The sequence below is a fragment of the Aulonocara sp. 'chitande type north' Nkhata Bay genome, linkage group LG11 (genome assembly GCF_057382095.1).
Source record: "Aulonocara sp. 'chitande type north' Nkhata Bay isolate Kocher_YH1m ecotype deep benthic linkage group LG11, A_spYH_male_GT1.1, whole genome shotgun sequence".
Lineage (NCBI taxonomy): Eukaryota > Metazoa > Chordata > Actinopteri > Cichliformes > Cichlidae > Aulonocara > Aulonocara sp. 'chitande type north' Nkhata Bay.
Genome location: NC_141354.1, coordinates 17,140,628 through 17,150,175, shown reverse-complemented (window position 1 = coordinate 17,150,175; position 9,548 = coordinate 17,140,628).

Sequence of the window (9,548 nt, the reverse complement as noted above, 5' to 3'; positions counted from 1 at the left end):
AAATGTGACGTCATTCACGGGTAGAACCGCAAAGGATTCTGGGAACTCGTGGCAAGCGGTACTAGCGCACGCAGGCTTTCAATTAAAATCAGTTATACAGCGATAAAAAGAAACACAAAAATGTCAAGAAGCTGTTGTATTATTAACTGCAATAGCCGGTCGCATGACAGCCACGGGAAGCCGACGAGTAAAGAGATCGGTTGTTATCGGATTACGTCGTTGAAGAGAAATTGTTCGAGCCATGTTTCCGAAGTAACAAAGAGGCGACTGGATTGCAGCCATTCAAAGACCAATTATAATGTCCCAGAACACTCCAGCTCACAGGTTAGTCTGCTCCAAGCATTTCCACAAAGGTCAGTCTGCTGTTGTAGTTAATACGTCATTTTTCTTAACATAATTGGTGATATAGGTTACAAGCAAGTCTGGCGCTGAACAGAAATTGTCGCGCTATGCTCCTTTGTTTATTGTGCATAAATAATGAATTGTCTTGACACAATATTGCGTTTCGCTTCTGTTATTATGGTACATTGACAAAAACATATACTTTTATTCACAGGATAAAACAGTTGTTTTGTATCACCAATTGTCCAGTGCGATTACAGCATACAATATTATTGTCACTGCTACATTTCTGTGATGCTACCAGAAATTATTTCCACTGCTAATTAATTACCATTGAGCTCAAAGGTCCTATTAATAAACGGTTAACGAATGTGTATTTATGACGACGATTTGTGAGACTGGTAAACTTATGATACGTACGATGGTCTTTACTTTCTACACGGTGCATTTCAAGGTCCTGCACCCATCCGTCGGTAAACTGTACCTGGGCTTGTTGCAGTGACCGGAAGTTACTAAACTTCATGAGTGTATGCACTCACTCCAAGAAGCGTATAATTATAAATATGCATATAAATATGCTACGATGAGATAGCTGACTTCATCTAACTAGCAAATGTTTTCCAGGCTACGTTGGTGATGCAGTTTTTTTTTTAAAATGATATTTAAAAAAAAAATCATTTATTTATGTATGATATTTTTGTCATGCGATTTTAAAGCCAGTCCTACAACCGCATCCAAGAATAACATGCAGCTTATCTCAGAACTGTCGGTGAAAATTATTCTTGGAGCTAGGTTTAATTGAGCTGCATTTTAAAGAGGTGCAATTTCACAATTTGTGTATATTTTCTAAGTTCACTATTTTGTCATGTGTTGAGAAAAACACAGATTTAAAAATTACATGGTCTAATATTTACATTTAGCATATAACTGCAACATGCTTTTTTCGTTTTTTTTTTAAAGACTCGAAAGGACTTGAAATTCAAAATTTCAGACTTGTGACTTTACTTGGACTTTTACACCAGTGACTTGAGACTCGACTCTGACTTGCCTGACATTACTTGAGACTTGACTTGAGACTTGAGGATAAAGACTTGAGACTTACTTGAGACTTGCAAAACAATGACTTGGTCCCACCTCTGGCATATTCTGACTGAGAGATTTCTGAAAAAATTTAAACGTGCATCTCTGTTATCACTTCCAACATAAATGAAGACAGAAAACTAAACAGCAGTGACGTTTGAAGGATTACTGAAGTTGGGCTAGCTGGTATATAATGATGTGCTACGTGATCGCTAGCGACACAGCTATATTAGCATAGCATAAACAGTGAAGCTCAAGGATGAACGGTAACACTTTTCCACTTGATAATTAGTTAACGTGAAGGTTCCTGATGGTTAGAGACAAATGCAATCACATGGCAGGATGCTGTAAACTGACCAAACTTCAGTCAGGAGAACAAATGAGATAATCCATCCACAATGCGAGGTTCGTCATTAATATACTGCAACAACATGGGAATAGAGCAGCTGTGACAGAATACAGCATTAATGAATCAATGGTACAGAAGTGGAGGAAGCAAGAAGAATGAGTTGAATAAAGTTTGATTTATTTGACTGCTTTGTTTCGCTTAATGTGCCTTATAATCCCAGGCACCTTATGATCTGAAAAATAAGTATTTGACTTTTTTATTTGGGACACTGTAGTTTAATGTTGCAAAGGACCTCTTTTTAACTTTAGTCGATATTATACAAGGTATAAGATTTTAGCTAATTTCAGATGACTTGAATGGCAGTAAGCTGAAAGGCTATTATGAACTGTTTGTCCAGTGATGCTAAAACATTGTTGCTTTCCCTGGGTTTAGTGTCCTTCTGAAGAGCACACATAAATATAATGTAGCCATGGGGATTTGGGCTAGAATTGAGCCAGCGTATGTGTATATGAGTGCGTGACTCTGTATGTGTTAGCTTAGTCTATGTGCATTTTTGACCCCGGGGAGCCTGGTTCAGACCAAATTACCTGTCAGGGGTTGACATCACCTACCCCCCAACCAATCATACACAGAGGACAACTGGGCTCTGCTCCAAGGCTTCAGAGATCTGTCACCTCAACTAGCTTTGCATTCTCTCCCCATCTTTCTTTCTTTCTTTCTTTCTTTCTTTCTTTCTTTCTTTCTTTCTTTCTTTCTTTCTTTCTTATACTCCTATCTCCAGCTCCTACACAAAATTAAAAATGAATATGGTATCCATATCCAATCTGGAATCAAATCACAGGCAGAATGTACCAAATCTGCATTTGGGATGCTACTTTTGAACTCCCTGATTATATTATTGCTTTGCCAAATTAGCTACAACTCATTATTTATGGCTAACTGTTATTTATTCTCTTCACATGTGAGTTGTTTTTGTAAGATTCTGATATTGAAGTTTTCTGCATTTTCACTCCCAGGGTGCCGTTATAGCAACATTGTTTAACTACAGCTAATACAGTGCTTCTTTAGCAAGAGACAGTAAACGAAGGTCAGCAACTTAGAAATGAAATTTCAAACTGAAGCAGATAAGCAGATAATTTCTATACACAGTAAATACACGGTGCTCACCAGAGAGTGAGAGCATAATAGTCTGAACTAACCTGTCAGATTGGGCTGCAGTTGTCAAAATAGCAGTTGGAGGCATTGGAATGAAGGTCACTGATTTCGAAGTAGACTTCCTACAGGGATTGACCTGACTGACTACTGACTGCACAAAGAAAATGTGATGTGTATAATGTATTTTTAACACCATGGACCAAAGCTAGACATAACTAGTACTGATTATTATAGTGAAAAAAAAGTTTTGCTTAAATGTAACTATCAGGCAATGTTTAGATAATCGATTTTCTGTTTATAATAGCCAATATTTAGAAATGACTCTGTGTAATATATGCCCAAGACTCCAGAGCAAATATTTATTAGTAAAAAAAAAAAATCTAACAATTATTACACCAAGCAGTACTATCAGAAAGGGATTTGTGTCATCCCAAATGAATTCTTCAAACAGCTGCAACCACACAGAACTGCTGTCATAAATATTTACTCTTGTATGGCCCATCTCCTCAACTGACATTAATCAGTCAGTCTGGAATTACAGGGAGAGACAGAAACTAGGCTAAACTTGAAAAATAACTAGCTATATAACAATGTTTTAATCATTCTGCCACGTACCATGAAAGAACAGATCAATGTAAAAGTGGGATTACTAAGAGTGTAATTATTATTATTATTATTATTATTATTATTATTATTATTGTTGTTGTTGTTGTTGTTGTTATATTGATTGATTGATTGATTGATCATACTTTATTCATACTTTATATCATTATATTATTATTATTATTATTATTATTATTATTATTATTATTATATTACTGATTTTATATTGTATTTATTCAACCATTTATTCATTAATGTGATACAAGTTAAATCATAGGCAGAAACCTGCATAGCTTTCAAAAGAAGTGTTTCTGTTGGTGTCCCCACAACTGGAAAACAATTCAAGAATCCACCCTGGAAACCTGACCTGAGCTGTATCCCACATTTAAACGATATTAAAATAAAGCTGGAGCCTTCATAACATAAAACAGACTATATCTTTGCCCTTGATGCAAGAGCACAATAAAATATTTAATCTTATATCAGCTTGTTATTATTAAACAAGTTTTCGTTTAGTCATGTTTGTTTGAGTCAGAATGTCAATGAAATATGCAAGAGTTTGTAGACAAAAGAAGCTCCACTTCAATGAAAACAGCACCCCCAAAAAACCTTAATGAAGTCCAAAATGTATAAAACGAGTTCAAAAATTGTAAAAGGTTCAAACTTTGAACTTTTTTTTGCATCACTACTGATACTGTTTGATAAATCAACTCCTACATGTACACAGAAACGTATCATCTGCTTTATTAAACTGCTTTTTCGTGTGTAATGAAACTCCTGTTCCATGCCGGGTGAGTGCCGAGTATGTTTGTGTATATGGGGTGGGAATGCACATTTGTGTCTGCGTGCGCCTGTTCGTCTGTGTCTATATGTCAGGTTGGGCCTTAGACTCCACCTCTCTGGGAATATCTCAGGCTCTCCGAGGTATTGAGGCCTATCTCCCCTCACCACACTCCCTGCCGGTGGTTGATACCCTCAGACGTTGGTGTGTTGGTGGTTCTTGGTGTCTGAGGCTGGGCGCTCATGTATGTACCGACTCACTCCTGGTGGCTGATTGGTGGGGCCTGGCGCCTGTGGCCTGGCTGGGCCTCTTCCGGGGGGTGGGGTGCCCTCAGGCCTCTGGGCCTGAGGCTCGGTCCTCTCTGGCACAGCTGGCTGCCGGCAGAGCCTGTGGGCACGTCACTGCAGCCCCCTCTGGTCTCTGCTCCGTGGCTGCTGGGTGACCTCTTGTTCGGGGCTCTCCTCAGCTCTTCCCAGGAGGGTGGCACGGTTGCCCCTTTGGTGGTCCTCCTTGGGTCCTCGTACACTGGGGCCTCTGGATGTCTGGGGCCTGGATCTCCTCCATAACTGCTTTATGCCCTGGGGGACGGGGCTATGGCTCCCCACACTCCCTAGCAGATTGTTACATGGAGAAACCATTTGAATACAAGCATGCTGATCCACACAGGTGTGCACACAGGTGTACACACGGGTGTTCACAGACACAAACTACACCTTTCTTGGCTGCTACCTCAAAGCACATTGTGCGCTGTCGATCATGCGTGCTGCACAATAACATTTAATATTTAGTATCTACTGTTATCTCCTGTTAGCTAGTTTATTGTGATGGTGTTGTATTTATGTTGCTCTTTTTTGTTTGTTTTCTCTTCTGTTTTTTTAATCTCCATACAGGTGATCCGGGTGTTTTGTTTGTTTTTCTTTTTTTTTCTTCCCCCCTTTCTCACCATCTCTTCTCCCCTCTATTTTTCTTCTCTCTCTCCCTCTCTTTCTTTCATTCTTTCTCCCTGTCCTATCCCCCAGTCATGTCTGTCCCGTCTGTAACAACCCAAAATCAAATCAAATAAATACATAATTATAATAAAGGTCAATCAAATGGACCAATATGGCAAGGCCATGATGATCCACTTGGGAAAGTATATCCGCTTGGCATCTTTCTTGGCCTTCAGACAACAATGCTGATGGCTAAAGATCCAAACGGGACAGGCAAAAAAAAAAAAAAAAAAAAAAAATCATTCTGCCACGTACCATGAAAGAACAGATCAATGTAAAAGTGGGATTATTATTATTATTATTATATTACTGATTTTTTATTGTATTTATTCAACCATTTATTCATTAATGTGATACAAGTTAAATCGTAGGCAGAAACTTGCATAGCTTTCAAAAGAAGTGTTTCTGTTGGTGTCCCCACAACTGGAAAACAATTCAAGAATCCACCCTGGAAACCTGACCTGAGCTGTATCCCACATTTAAACGATATTAAAATAAAGCTGGAGCCTTCATAACATAAAACAGACTATATCTTTGCCCTTGATGCAAGAGCACAATAACATATTTAATCTTATATCAGCTTGTTATTATTAAACAAGTTTCCATTTAGTCATGTTTGTTTGAGTCAGAATGTCAATGAAATATGCAATAGTTTGTAGACATAAGAAGCTCCACTTCAATGAAAACAGCATCCCCAAAAAACCTTAATGAAGTCCAAAATGTATAAAACGAGTTCAAAAATTGTAAAAGGTTCAAACTTTGAACTTTTCTTTGCATCACTACTGATACTGTTTGATAAATCAACTCCTACATGTACACAGAAACATATCATCTGCTTTATTAAACTGCTTTTTCGTGTGTAATGAAACTCCTGTTCCATGCTAAAGAGCTTCTTTCAGGACCTGCAAACTACAGCCAGTTTTGCAATACATCAAATTTTCTACTGTTTTACACTCTAGCCATGCACCACAGGCCCAACAACATGTAAATCTTTCCTTATGTAACTGATTTTTGACTGCTGACGAGGCCTAAAATAAGTTATCTCAGTGGAGCATTTAAGGCTATGATGACCTGATTGTCTACTGATCATCTGGGTGTTTTGACTCAAGATACAATAGATGACAAGGACAACCTAGCTGCTGAACATTTTTTCTGAACAGCAGCAAACTAATCATAGCTTTTTGCTCTAGAGAGCGCATTTCCAATAAGTCAACAGGAGGTAAGTGCAAAACTATTTAGTTTTTGTATGTTTTTGATTTTTTGCAGTCTTAAAGAGCCTGTGTTATTTTTATTATCATGTAGTTTTATTATTTATTTTATTAATTGTATTTTTTGTCAACATGTAAGTCCTGGAAAAGAACTCAAAAGGGAAAAGGAAAATGCTCATCCACCAAAGGATTCATTACATTGTCAACTCAAACCCAATTTGCAAGGAAGTACAGCAGGTTTTAAAGTTATTTAGTGATGCTGTCAGGCAATTTATTCCGACTTTGTCCGATATACATGAAGATTTCTCTGTCTTGAGCTCCATAGGATTTGTTGTAAAGAACATATGTGGGAAGATATGGGAAGATCCACCCTTTCAAGCAGAGTAGAATGTAAGCACTGTCTAAGATTGACTAGCTGTCACCAGACATTGATTTCCTCTCGCCTACTTACTTGCTTCATAGAAATAAACTAAGGGTAAATCCCATGGTACCACATACTTCCTGCATGATCAGATTGATGCACTTATGCAGTATATTTTTCTTTTTTCATCTTGAGATGTAAAAACCACGTTTCACTAAGTAACTTTGGAACATACGCCCAATGTGTGTGTGTGTGTGTTTAGGAGGGTTCTCACTAGTATAAACAAACAGCTGCACGGCAGGTAATAAGAGAACAGTTAAAAGTTTAATATTAAAATGTCGTCAAGACAAGGTACACGCTTCTGAATTAAGGTGTTGTGGTATTTATGGGCTGATTGGTGATCATTATTGTTATGATTGCAGCAGTTAATCGGCTCTCTAAAAGAATAATGAGATGATGCTTGTTAGCAAACCAAACACCTGCAAGGGCAGACGTTGTGCATGTGTGTGTAGGTGTGATGTGTGTATGATTGGATATGGTCCAAATGGAGTACTAATAGCTGCACTTGTTGCCACCTTAATAAGAGAACCTGGCATACACAACTCTCCATTCATCACTCTCAACACAGAGTTGAAAAACATTTGTGTTGTAGTCACTGCTTCTCCAGTGTGTTTTCTGGCTTTATTTTTTCTGTAATTTGCAGTTTGTCCCTTTTGCAATACTCACTGTACCCCCCCCCCCCCCCCCCCCACACACACACACACACACGCACACACAAGACCATTCAGCTATCTTAGTGAGGACCTTCTTTGACATAATTGTCTCTCTAGCCCCTTACCCTAACCCTAACCATTGAAAATGACTCCCTAAATAACCCTTACCCTAAACCTAACCATAACCCAATTGTAACCCTGACACTAAAACCACATTTTGAGTCTCAAAAAGGCCTTCAAATTTGCGAGGACCGGTTGGTTCTCACAAGTATAGTGCAATGCAGATATCGGTCCTCACAAAGATAGCTAAACAGGAACACATACACACACACATCACCTTTTTTTCTTCATTCTTCATTAAGTCCAAGAGTCTAGTAAACAAAACTACATGATTAGACAAACAGGCAAACAAACAAAGGCCCTACCAAATTCTGAGTTTCTTTTACAACCCTGCAAATAATTAATTTAAGAGTTGTAAAATGAAAATCATATCTAGCCAGTCTTTCCAGTTTTCTATCAAGTCAGACTTTTAAATAAATGTTGTTAAAGATTAATTAAATTGGCACTATTGTTGTGCCCTTGTGCATTAACATATATAAGACTGAGGAAATATGAGTAGTACCTTTAGGCTTATGTTAACACAAACTTTGAAAGTGCGTAGAATGACAAAGTGTAATGTAGGAAGAGGAAGACAGAAACAGTAGATAAAGAGGAGAAGTGCAACAGAGTTTTCACTGTTGTTACAACTCAGCAGGGGAGCAATATTTTTTCCTGCTAGTGTGAATCCAGATAACGAATAACTATTACATAAAGTAGTCTGGGTTTTTGTATGTGTGTGTGTGTGTTTTCAGAATATGTGCATGTGCAATAAGGGTGATTTGTGGGTTTTGGTGAAGACATATTCATGCATTTAGAATCACAATGTCACATCAAATAGAAATCTATCATTCTCAGGATTTTAGCTGCAGATCCTCTGTCTTTGGACACATTACATTGTGTCCAATATATCCTGATACACATAGGCCATTCTAGTTATTCTCAACTTATAGACAAAACCTATAACAAATCCAAGCTTTATCAGAAAAAAAAATCTAAGAAACATAATCAGGTATTAAATATGGAATCAGTGTGAGAAGGCTGCACAGTCAAATTGTTTTTGTGCAGGGAAAAAAAAAACGAAACAAAAAATAAAATCTTTTCTTTAATTTGGCGCTTCGCTAGTTCTGCAATAAACACCCAGTTTTTGTCTTACCTTACAAAAAATTTATAAAGATTTCTAGGAAGTATGGAATATATGAACAAGCCTGTCTTTAAAATATTAAAAGCTGTTTGTATGACAAACTTTGCAGAAATAGCAAAATGCCAAAGTTTAAAGAAAAGATTTTGTTTTGTTTTGTTTCATTCAGTGGTGGCATCTTTAGGTCCTTGGCACTTGGTGCCTGACACCTCACTTTCCCTGATAGTTTGGACTTTCACATCACACTTCGCCCTAGCTAATCCTGTCTGCCTGCCTGTGTCTCATACTTGTATTGACAGAAGTAGCTCTAGGCTTTTACAAACAATAATGTTGGCAATGAAAGCACTTCCACTGTAGTTTCTTGTGAAATAGTGCAGGTTTTGCTATCCAACTAATTATCCAGTTTTAGGTGGTTTCCCTCATTCACTAAAAGACAAACCATTTCAATATAATCAGGTTACATTATCTGTAAGATGCTGGGTAGCTTTAAATCATCTGAATATCTTTTTAAGATATACACTAAGATGAACTATAATGCCCTGCCATTTGATTGGACTATTGCTGGTACATAGTTTCCTAAGGAAAGCCCCATGTCCACATTGCTTCCTAGTAAACATCAAACTAGATTAGGGGCAATGCAGAGGGACAGTGGAGGATGAATGGTTGGTTAGATATGCATCATGGGTTGAGGGAGGCAGACCCCTGCTGGTTGGCCTTGGCTGCCGTAACC